Source organism: Cryptotermes secundus, unplaced genomic scaffold (assembly GCF_002891405.2).
Source record: "Cryptotermes secundus unplaced genomic scaffold, Csec_1.0 scaffold444, whole genome shotgun sequence".
Taxonomy (NCBI): domain Eukaryota; kingdom Metazoa; phylum Arthropoda; class Insecta; order Blattodea; family Kalotermitidae; genus Cryptotermes; species Cryptotermes secundus.
Genome location: NW_019743153.1, coordinates 3,699 through 15,711, shown reverse-complemented (window position 1 = coordinate 15,711; position 12,013 = coordinate 3,699).

Sequence of the window (12,013 nt, the reverse complement as noted above, 5' to 3'; positions counted from 1 at the left end):
GTCAGCTACGAAAATGAGTAATTGTGTTACAGTTGTTGACGTTGAACATGTTTCTGGATAATGGCAGGATGTAGATGTGGAATATATGTCCAGTATTTCTGAGATCCTCAGTCGCTCTTTCTATCTGCCTCAAAGTCCTTGGCGGTAATCACAGTAGCGTCGAGGCATAGGATTTGTGAATAGTGTCTGTTCAGCTCTTCTGCGTTTGGTTGGGTGATTCGCTCGGAACTATGGCTCTGTTCATGGGACACTTACTTCGTTAGAGTCAGCAGAGTGAACATGGCTAGTGGCCATTCCTTATCATCTGGTTCTGACGTCTGACAGAGTGTAGAGCGTCCCTCCGAGGCCCTAATACTTTTCAGTATGTGTAGGTGCAACGTTTAGCGTTTCCGAAGTTATAGTCTGACTGGCAGCTCCACATAATCACCTTTCTTCTTCTTACATAATGTGTAATAGTGCGAAGTCTTCTTTGAATGAGGACAAATTTGAAGGGAAAAAGCCTCCAAGAAACAATTCATATTGTGATGAATATGACCACCGATAGGCAACAGTTCGGTAACATGTTCCTTCAGCAACGAGCAGAAGCAAAAATCCATTGCTAGCCAACGGCTCGCCAAAGACACATTCCCGTGGCAACGAATAAAACAGAGTAATACACGAACTATTGAAGATGATGATCTATATTCGGTTCGCCTGGAAGTTAGTTCAGTCCAGGACAGTTCATTCGTGAAAGTCAGTCATTCGACAGTCGTAAGAAAGTTCAGTGTTCAGCTGTGGAGTGTTGGCAAGCGGACAACGGAAGCTGAAGAAGTGGCCGACTTGTAAATCAGAACCAAGTCAGTCACGGCAGAAGAAAAGCTACTCGTAATTCAGTGAGGAATGGAGCGAGTCTGAGACAGTTATCGATTGTGAACTATTACAGTTAGAATAGAATAGAATATATGAGGGGTAGGCCTCTTCGGCCCTTGCACTGCGACCTTAGGTCTATTGTGCTTCCCCTTTTTTAATTATTCCCTCAGCAATCCGACGCTTCGGATGAAGCACAGGATCTTGGACGTGGGGACGTCAAAATAGTCACTTGGTTCCATGAAGTACTGGCCCAAGTGACGTAATCTTAAATAAGCCAATGCCTCACATTCACACAGGACGTGTGTGGCTGTTTAACTATTACAGTTAAGAGTGATTCTAATCGTAAAAGAAGTGCCATAATTTCAGTCATTGAATCCAGAACCAGTTATTGTTAGTCACGAAGTCCCTCATCACTCTCACTCACTCATGGAGCTGAGACCTTATTGAGAAACCGCCCATTGTACAGCCAGTCAAGGACTTCCCAGCATTCTATAGAACGCGAAGGTTCATTACCGTGTTCACAAGAGCTCTCCACTGGTCCCTATCCTGAGCTAAATCAGTCAAGTCCATAACATCCCATCATATCTCTTTTAAGATCCGTTTTAATATTGTCCACCCACCTGCGTCTTGGTCTCTCAAGTGGTTTGTTTCTTTTTGGCGTCCCTACCAATATGCTCTATGCATTCTTTTCTTCTTCTTCTTTTTATCTTCCTCCTCCTCATTATCATCATCATCATCATCATTCTTGCCACATGCCATGCCCATCACATAACTCCTTAACATGATCATTCTAATTACACTTGGAGAAGGGTACAAGTTATGCAGCTCCTCATTATATAGTTTTTTCCAACCTCTTGTCACTTCGTTTGTCTGGGGCCCAAACAGTCTCCTCAACACCCTGTTCTCAAGCACCTCCAGTTTATTCTTCTCCCTTAATGTCAGAGATTCTCTTTGGCAGAAATGTTGATATTCTCTCTAATAGTTTCCCAGTCTTTATTAACATCCACCTCAGTGTCTAAGTTTTCCAAAGCCGCGAACTTATTTGAGATTTCAGTACGATACTGATCTTTACCCTATATCTCTTCTAACCTTTCCATACGAACCCTGTGCATTGTTTGTTTACTCAGTGCCGGTCTGTCCCTAACTTTTGCTATCACCAGGTAGTTGTCAGTATCACAATCTGCTGCCCTAAATAATCGGACATCAGGTATACCTTAATGCTGTCTCCTTTCTATCAAAATATGGTCAATTTGATTGTGCGTCTTCCCATCATGAGATATCCAAGTCAATTTATGGATGTTACAATGTGGGAACATTGTACTGTTGACAGTAAGATATTTGGATGTGCCAGAGTTTACTACTCTAATTCCATTATCATTACTAATTTCGTATAAACGCTCATTCCCAATTATTGGTTTGAAAAGGTCTTCCCTCCCTACTTTGGCATTGAAATCTCCTAACAAAATTTTCATGTGATATTTCGGGAATTTTTCGAATACATATTCTAGTTCTACATGGAATCTGTCCGTCGTATCATCAGTTTTATATTATGTTGGGGCATGGACATTCAGAACGATGATATCACATTAGGGACCTCTTAGTATTATATATGACATCCTATCACTAACGAAATCTACCCTCTTAAATGCTGATATGCTTTTCTTATGCATGAAAAACCTGTACCTAATTCATGATACTAATTCCTCTTTCTACAGAAAAATGTATATTCGCCTGCTGGTTAGGGGCAACCTCCGTCCCATCTGACCTCCTGTTTACAATATTATGACCTCCTATACTCCCATCAAATCTAGCTTATATTTTGAGATTCATTTTACCACTGCCCCGAAGGAACCTACCATATACATACTTGTAAAATTCCAAGTATCAAATCTCATATCCATTTTCTTTCGTTTAGGTCGTTTATCCAAGGAATCCGTCCATGTCCGAGGTTTCTTGTGATCTTTCGTAACAAACTTATTTTTACGGTGAGAAGTTGTTAGCCTCGCGCCAAACACTCAAGCTGGAGCACCCTTTGTCGGCTGTCCATGACTGCTTATTCAGTACATTCGCAGTTACCCTCCATACCTGGTGGGCGTCTCCTCCATCCGCAACCTAAGGACGCGCCATGCCTTCGTGGCAGGAGACCCACCGAACATGGCACGAAAATCTTCATAAATTATAATATACACGTAAATCACTCATATTGTGATGATTACTTGCGGTCCTAAAGTATTTCTCATTTGTGCATAAGTCATATCTGTATTCAAAACACATTCTCCGTTTGTTTCTGTCAGCGAATATACACCAACATAACTGGTTCTTTCATCTGAATGTAAGGAACAACTCGACACAATATATTATTTCAGCTGTAAGAAGTGTGAAGATGGAAGAGGTGTGTGTATATATTTCATGTTGTATATATCACCGCACAGACATATAAAATACTGCTACGCCATTCTCTTATGATCTTGGCAGGCTGTTTTCACACACTATTTCACCTTCACCCCATGAGGAGCAAGGGAACAAACCGTGTGCTGCAAATCTCGTATTTTGTTCATGTTCAGAAAGTGTAGGGTATATTTTCAGGATGGCTTCAAGTCAAATTCCGAGTAGTGTAATCCCACGTGATCCCAGTAAATTGTCGCGATTGCGGTGTAAAGTGATTAAAAACTTGTGTTGGAGGAGAGACATTAGCAGACCAAACGATATTCAAAAAAGGGCTTCATGAACCTAATGAAGCAGAATGGTGGTCTAAAATTTTAGAAATCCATATCATATGGTTTACCGTGTAGCTCTTTTTAATTTAGTAAAGCTAGCGTAAATTAAATGATTACGATTGATGTAAAACCTCCCGTCATTTCAGAGCCGTAATTAAAGTATCAACGTACCTCTCATTACGTCCTGTGGTGTTTACCCAAACTATTTTTGACGAATATTTTGCTTTACAGATATTCTGATGTGTATCAATTTGTCAGTCAAAATGACGTCTGTAATTGAAAGATATGATTTCAAATAATCAACGATAGCTCGAATTTGTCAGTAATTCGACTTTATAAATACAGCTTATTTTTAGGGTATGGAATATGTCTAATGCATTACACGGCGGTCCATATTTTGAATGGTAGTAATATTATTGTAGACATGTAATTTATAAATAATTACCAGCAATTTGAAAACTAATTAAGTATCTGTTGTTTGTATTATATTTTTCTCACAGAACACTATTCGGAGTTTCTGGAATACATTGTTCGACTACTGTTTATTGAAGGTTTCAGTGGGACTACATTTTGAAGCCAGTAGATTTTGAAGGGTTCTGACGATGGTGTATGACAATCAGGATTGCTGGGTTTTCAGACTTTGCCCATCGTCCGATATTCTGAAGAGTACCAATGAACACAACGTTTCGCAAATTGAATCTGTCTCTGTCGTCAGGTATCTCCCACCTGAGGACGGGAAGAGATCTAGCTTCCGAAACGTTTTGTTCTATAATGATCTTCAGAATACCGGGGGATTGATGAAGTCCAGCAAATCCAGCAACCCTGATTTTTAAATCACTTGAGCACTTGATATTTAAATACTCGAGGTTATGAAGGTTTTTACAGTAGAAAGGGAAGTCAGGCCGGTCATGGTAGCCGAGCGGTCTAAGGCATGTCTTCGCTCGCTCGGAAGCCGGGATCTTGGGTTCGAATCCAACTCAGGGCATGGGTGTTTAGTGTTTGTGTGTGTTTGTGTGTTTTTTTTTGTGTTTGTGTTTAGGTAGAGGCCTTGCGATGAGCTGATCACCCACCCAAGGAGTCCTACCTAATGTGTTAGATCTAATAAACCGAATGAAAATCGGGGAGTTTCATGGAGATAGGCCAAGGCCAAAATTAGGGCCGTAACGCCAAAGGGGAAAACAAGAGATGCCAGATAGTTTCTGTGTTGAATATTATTAATCGTACCACGAATTTAGCCTGCTTTTAATATTTTCGTTTACCATATTAATAATATAAGTAGCAATATTACGTGTTAAGACTATTTAATATATTGGAGCTCGTAGACGAAACTGATAACATTTTGTCTTAGCACGCGATAAACGATATACTGACGCAATGAATTCATCGGTGAAGTGATTAATGTAAATGCGACAGGTCAGGATAAAAGAAGAAGATTTAATGGTAGACAACAACATTCAAAAATGTGGTTCATGTTCGTACTCTTTCGCGAATTTTAAAGTAGGGTAATTCTACAAGTGCTTATAATAATTAAGTTGTCGATATATATAGTTAATGGAGTAGACCAGAATTATAGCTTAACCTGTTGGTTGCACAGGCAGATAGATGAGTCTGAAAATAAATTTTCTACAGAAATTTTGCATCATAGTTTAGCTGCTCCAGATTTAATTATATATATGTGTTTTGTCAATAATCATGGTTAAATAGGGTAAAGTTGTCCCTGTGCTTAATTAATGAATTAATCACTGTACCATAAAGTCCTGTGGGGGAGTTGAGGTAAGCGAAACCATTCTTGACCTGAAAATAGATGGAGGTGAAGGTCAGCTTCAGGCTCCGGGGAAATTTCCCACAGCAACCATTGGATAGGACGCTGCGTGGGCCACAGTGCCCGTCTGGACCCTAAGGAGAAGGCTCCTGCTGGGTGCCGAACCCCGGCAGTCCAGCCCGTAGCTGGTTAGTCTGCTGGTTTAGCTATTGCGACCCCTCATTAGTGATGAACACATAAAAATTATTTGGAAATCGTTTGGTTTAGATTTGTCAGATTTCTTTGTTCTTCACGGAGTCCAGTCTTTTCAGGCTTGAAGACACACGTTAAAATAGGCCTAAATGACTTCACAGAACAGTACTTGAAAAGCTGGCGGTCGCTCAGCTAGTCAACTCTCCCGCCTTTTCTGGAACCAGAGGTTTCATTGCCGTGTTCATAAGAACCCACCACTGAAATCTGTTCTATGCCAGTTGAATCCAGTCCTTGCGTTCATATCGTGTGTGTTTAAGATTTATTGTATTTTTTTCCTGTGGCGCTACAGCCCCAGTTTAGGCCTAGGCCTACCTCCATGAAACTCTCCGTTTCACTTCGGTTTACTAGATCTTACACATTCGGTAGGACTCCTTGGGCGAGTGATCAGCTCGTCACAAGGCCTCTACCTGTAGACAAACACAGAAAAAACGCACACAAACATCCATGCCCTGAGTGGGATTCGAACCCACGATCTCGGTTTCCGAGCGACCGAAGACAGTGCATGCCTTAGACCGCTCGGCTACCGTGACCGGCTTATTGTAATATTATCCTTTCCATATTCCCTAAGCGGTTTCTTACTTTCAAGTTTATAGACTAAAAACAAGTAAGTAGTCTGGACACCAATTTAACCTTCCATGTGTTTAAATATTCTTTAAGAGGCCAGAGTCTAATATGGAAACCCTGTAACTTTGCTGTAAAAATCTGGATATCCTGTCTTATGCAATTACACTAATTAGTAGAGTAGCAGTGAGACTGGCGTCGGCAATATTCTAAGTGCGGGGGATAGGATCCCAGCTCACAGGCGCTAGGAGTGCAACATCCCGGAGCTAACGTGTGGTGTGAGAAGTAGAGAGTGTGGGAGGGAAGGAGTGAGAAAGAGGCTTGGCGTAGGTGGGGGTTGCCTAACCAGTCCAGGCAGGCGTTCCTTAACGAGCCCCTCAAAGCCTCACTAAACAGACAAGGTAAGCTTAGACTTAGATAATAAGGTACGAAGCTTACTCGTCGCTGTTGAGACACACAAAACCATTCTCTTTAGCAAGTGGCTTGATTACCGGCATCTGCGTGTCCGACCATTAGCCATCACACAAGAAATGTCAGACAGGTAAATCTCGTAGCGACATGAACAGCTCATACACATTCTTGGAGGTTCTTGTTTATCGTAGGCCTAGACATTGAAATGAATTGCAGATCACATATTTATCATATTTTCTTTCTTAAGGAAGTCCTCGTTGGTGTGTTTTCAAGTTGTTTGTTTAGAGACACTGTCAATACCTGGGCACAGACTCAGGGTGTTGAGGGGAATATTTGGACTGAAGAGGGATGAAGTGACACGAGCTTGGACAAAACTGCATAATGAGGAGATTCATAATGATCAATTCAAGGAAAATAAGGTGGGCAGGGCATGTAGCACGAATGTTGGAGAAGAGTAATGCATATAGGATATTGGTGGGAAAGCCAGAAGAAAAGAGACCACTGGGAAGACCAAGACGTAGGTGGGTGGTCAATATTAAAATGGATCTTAGAGAGATAGAATGGGATGGTATGGATTGGATTGATGTGGCTCAGGATAGGGAACAGTGGAGGGCTCTTGTGAACACTGTAATGAACCTTCGGGTTCCATAAAATGCTGGGAAATTCTTGAGTAGCTGCAGAATTGTCGGCTCCTCAAGAAGAGCTCAGATCCATGAGTAAGTAAGTAAATCAATACCTGGATACTGTGGCGTTGATTATAGAATGACAGTAGATATGGAGGAGCTGATGTTATTGAACTAGAAGTTTCATGACCCTGACCTGCCATTGTAGCATGTTCTGAACAGTTTTAATCTCGTTCACATTTGAACAAATAAGAATTCATTTCATTATTATCCTGCGGTAAATACGTACATTTCGGTATCGTCTTCCCCTTTGTAATGTTCACCAAATATAATTTGTGATATTTCTGTTTTCTTCAATATTGCTACTCGTATGTGTGCTGCACGTGTCTGTCTCAGTGCTGTGAGCATAGCCCGAGAGCCTGAATGTAGAAAGGACTATTCAAAGTCGCTTTTCTCTTCATTCTGTTCTTTTACTCATCATTACAATTAGTATATTGTCATGAGCTTATGACTCCGTGAATAATAATAATGGGCTTTGGACTGGATGATTGGATTTATTAACACCTTATTTACAGTCTTTCTTAATCACGACGAATTATAAGGCTTTGGTATCTACACACTACACAAATTACTAAGACACACTATCATCATCTTCCGACTAGACGTTCCACTGGAACTGTTCTGGCATCCAAATGAACTGAACTCCACTACTCCGTTTGTACTCCTTCGTACTCTTTTTACTCCTCGTACATCTCCCAATTCTTCTGGCTGTGCTTTATAATTCCTCGGCACGGACTCAACGGAGAACAGTCTTCTGTTGCTAAAAAATTCCTATTTATTGGACCGTTACTTAGCAATGGATGTCATATTGTTGAGAGCGTAACTTTGGAAATGTGTTAACGAGCTGCTGCCTAGCAGTGGATATATCATTCATAATATGATGTCGGCAATTAATGCTGCATAAATAACCTTCTCTTTCTCTTGCTTTATCTTCTTCCATTTAAATTAACGACATTTTATCACATTTACTATTTTGGTCATCCGATAGAGCTTCATCGATGGTTCATCGTTATTTACCGCGTACATCTTAAGATAAGGTGCAAGCTGAAAATGAATGTCTTTGCGTCTCAGCTTGAGTTTTTTCAAGTCACGTGACGTATGAACCAATAAAAATTAAGCACATCGTAATGATCCCAAGATACTGCTAATGACGAAATAGTACGTCATGATAACCGCGTGTGAATACAGCGCGTCAAGTCTTGTTCAAGTAGAGAAGAGTGAGGCACATGAAGCACCATCAATAACACAACTGCCAATCAGCTGACAGTTCCGAGCACTTTGTTTGTTTAGCCTTCGTTTACCATAGCATCCCATTTTTATACACATCGATTAAATAAAAAGCTTTGTGGTGTTACAAGAGTGAATGGTCACGTTTACTTTAAATACTCACAATCCATTGTTATGGAACAACATTGCAGTTAGGCTGACTGCTCTCCATCAAACTGCTGTCATCCATGTCAGATGTAGCACCATGTGAAACCCAAACATGACGCATAAATATCTTGTATGAGTATATCTCCTCGGCATTAGTTCACTTACTCGTGAAATCGGCCAGCTGAGGACCATTATCGTTAAATGCTGGCGAGTGGTACGCCTACTGTGGACTGGTCCGAGCTTCGAATCATTAACTACAGTTCTATCATTTATGAGAGCGGAATGGCAACACTGTTATCTCTATTTCGCAGTTTGGAGGATTCAGTTAAATCCTGTCCCGTGGGCAGAAAGCTTGAAGGGATCGTGACAGGTTACTCATCTGTTATCTATAATATAAAATCCAACATTTCTTTCCATCTTGTCTACCTGATGGTTGTTATGTGTCCATATGCTGTGTCATAAAGTTGTCTATATCCACTGTCATTTCTATACTAACTAAATAACTCCATGGAGTTGTGCCCTTCTTGACAAACCTCCAGTTGTGTAGCTACTCAAGATTTTCCCAACATTTTATGGTACCTGAAGGTTCATTACCGTGTTCACAAGAGCCCTCCACTGGTCCCTATCCTGAGCCAGATCATCCAGTCCATACCGTCCCATCCTATCCCTCTAAGATCCATTTTAACATTATCCACGCAACTACGTCTTGGTCTTGCTAGTACTATTTTTCCTTCTTTCTTTTTCAAGAATATCCTACATTCATTCGCCTTCTCCAGATTTCGTGCTACATGTCATGTCCATCTCATCCTGCTTGATCATTCTAAGTGTCATTTCTGTGCTGTATATCAGTTCAGTGCAGAAGATATTTTTGTGTAATATAAACATCAGCATCTGTCCCTATGGCTAAAAATACGTATGATATAATATTTTTCGTTTCAGAAAATAAATTTAACGGAATTAATGAAGGTTGAGTGTTTGTTTCTTGCAGTACCCGAAGTTTCATTGCCGGTGAAAAAGTACAGCTTGATGTCGCATTGTTTATATTGTCTAATAAAGCTATATATATACGTAGATTATAATTCATTATGTGTATACTTAAAATTCTAAACTAGAAAGGTGGTGTGAGAGATATTAATTCTACTATTTCAACAGAGATTTTTAAGAAAAATTGTTAGTCTCTTTAGATAAATTAGACTACCACTATTNCCATCTTCAGGGGAGAAGAAAAAATATAAGAAATCTGCAAGCGAAGAGACCGTGAGAACTGGTAAATGCAGACCAGTAGGCGATACGTTCCTCCGAAACGTCGGTTAACACCACATACACGGTGCCAAATCCCAGAAGACTGCTTTCTTCATAGACTACGACTATTTCATTAATCATTCTAGCATTCTACGGTATATAATCTGGCTACTAGCAGTGTCGCAAAACAATCCAAATAAAAGAAATTCCAGGTGAAGTACATTACTTTAGCTACTTTCCCAGTAACATGATAAGGTTCTGTGCTTTAAACATGTAAGGGAAACAAAGTCTTGTGCTGTCTTAGGCTCGGCACCAGATGGAAGTAGCTGGCCAGCGTCGAGTGAGGCTAACTTGTACTTGAAGAAAGAACCAACGTTACCTTGTACATATGAGGCTTGTGTACTTGAGCCCACGTGGACTTGTGGAAGAAATTAAATAAATCCTAGTCCCCCACTCATTATCCAGTCACTACACTCTCTGAGCTGTCCCGGCTCACGTTATCGTCATCTGTATCGGTATCACTTTACACATACTGCGAATTCCATATCAGATTTTAAGAAACAGTGGCTCCTCAACGAAATTTTATTTATTGAAGTTCTACACTAGTCCAAACAGCTGAAGAAAACAAATTTCCTAGCCTTGCAGTTCAGTTTTAAAATTGTGTGCAGACATGTGCACTTTCTCGTGACATTCCTCTTATACGTGTATCTCTTCTTGCAGTAATCGTGTCTGGGAAAAAACTTTTAGACATGCAAAGATACGATTAATGTAGTGGCTATTCCCCTTGTATAACTTTCCCTTACTCCGTTCATGGAAAAGGTGTGGGAATTTTATAAGGTAACTACCCAAGATGTATGGCCTATTAACAGTTTAGAGTCATACATGCTGTATACATACATGTCTCTAGGTGATTAGTTTATTGTTCATACTGTAAAAGTTTGGGAAGCTACTGGTGTCATCAATAGGGTGTTCTTCCGGGACTCTGAAAACTAGTTTTCTGTATGATTCTTCTCGTGCGCCACATAATTTTTTTATCGTTAGAGTATTGATATAAAAAATGATTCATCTAAAATTTATTGTGTCGTATTTGTTCAAAGCAAGAATCGTGGAGCCACAGAAACAGCCGTTTCTAGTTAAGGCCCGCGCGCAAAACTAGAGGAATTGTTACAATACGAGATGTGACGCGTACAGCCGTTGCTATGGAGCGATTGGGTAACTACGTACGCGGTGGTGTCACGCTATAATAGAAGAGATGTTACAAGCGGAGTTCTCTGTGCGTCCGCTCCGAGGCTATATGATTTGACCGACCGAGTTCAGTTCAGAGAGAGAAAACCCAGTGTTTTGGGGCATAATTGGACCACCTTGTTCCTGGGGGATATGAATACGGTGCCTGTCCCTCCAGGTTGGGGATTGTCGAATATGGGACTGTAAAATATGGTCATGAGTCCCGCGGGACTTCCAGGAACGACTACGATGGTGAGGGCCAGTAATAATTGTAAATAATATGCCCATCCTCTCGTCAGAGAGGGCGTCCACATTAGAAAACCCGCAGATATTTGACAGTAATAAAAATTTGGTCTTGGGCCCCAGATGGATGCTTGACACCAAGACTGACTGGCCGACTGACCGTCGGTCGTAACATAGCTTTGACTTTGCAAATAAACATGCTCCTTGATGGTGCAACAGACAGTAAAGATAATCGAAGTGTCACGAATTTGATAATTGTTTGTGAGAAAGAGCGAATAAAATAAAAGAAGATATTTGAAGCGTGAGCGATATATACTCTACAGGGCAGAATTTGTACACTCTTCAAATATCTTCTTATTCATTCATTCATCAGTAATCTGTCAGACGACAGTCTCTTCCAAAACAGTTCCTCCACTTAATGCGATCTTCTGTTTTTGGAAAGAGACTATCCAGGAAAAGTGATAATGTGGTAGTTTTTCCATTTGCTTTCCACATCGCAGTATAACAGCCATTCAAACCACTCTGGTCACGCCTGTTGCTATACGAACTTGAACCATCTCGAGCATCATTTGCTCTGTGCTTCAAGTCGCTGCTGATGACGCTGCTTCCGGCATCAGTTTTTGGTGTCTCTCTTCGTCTGATGCCTACCCTTTGACCTGTCCAGCAAGGGAGGCCCTGCCAGTAGCTACGCTACC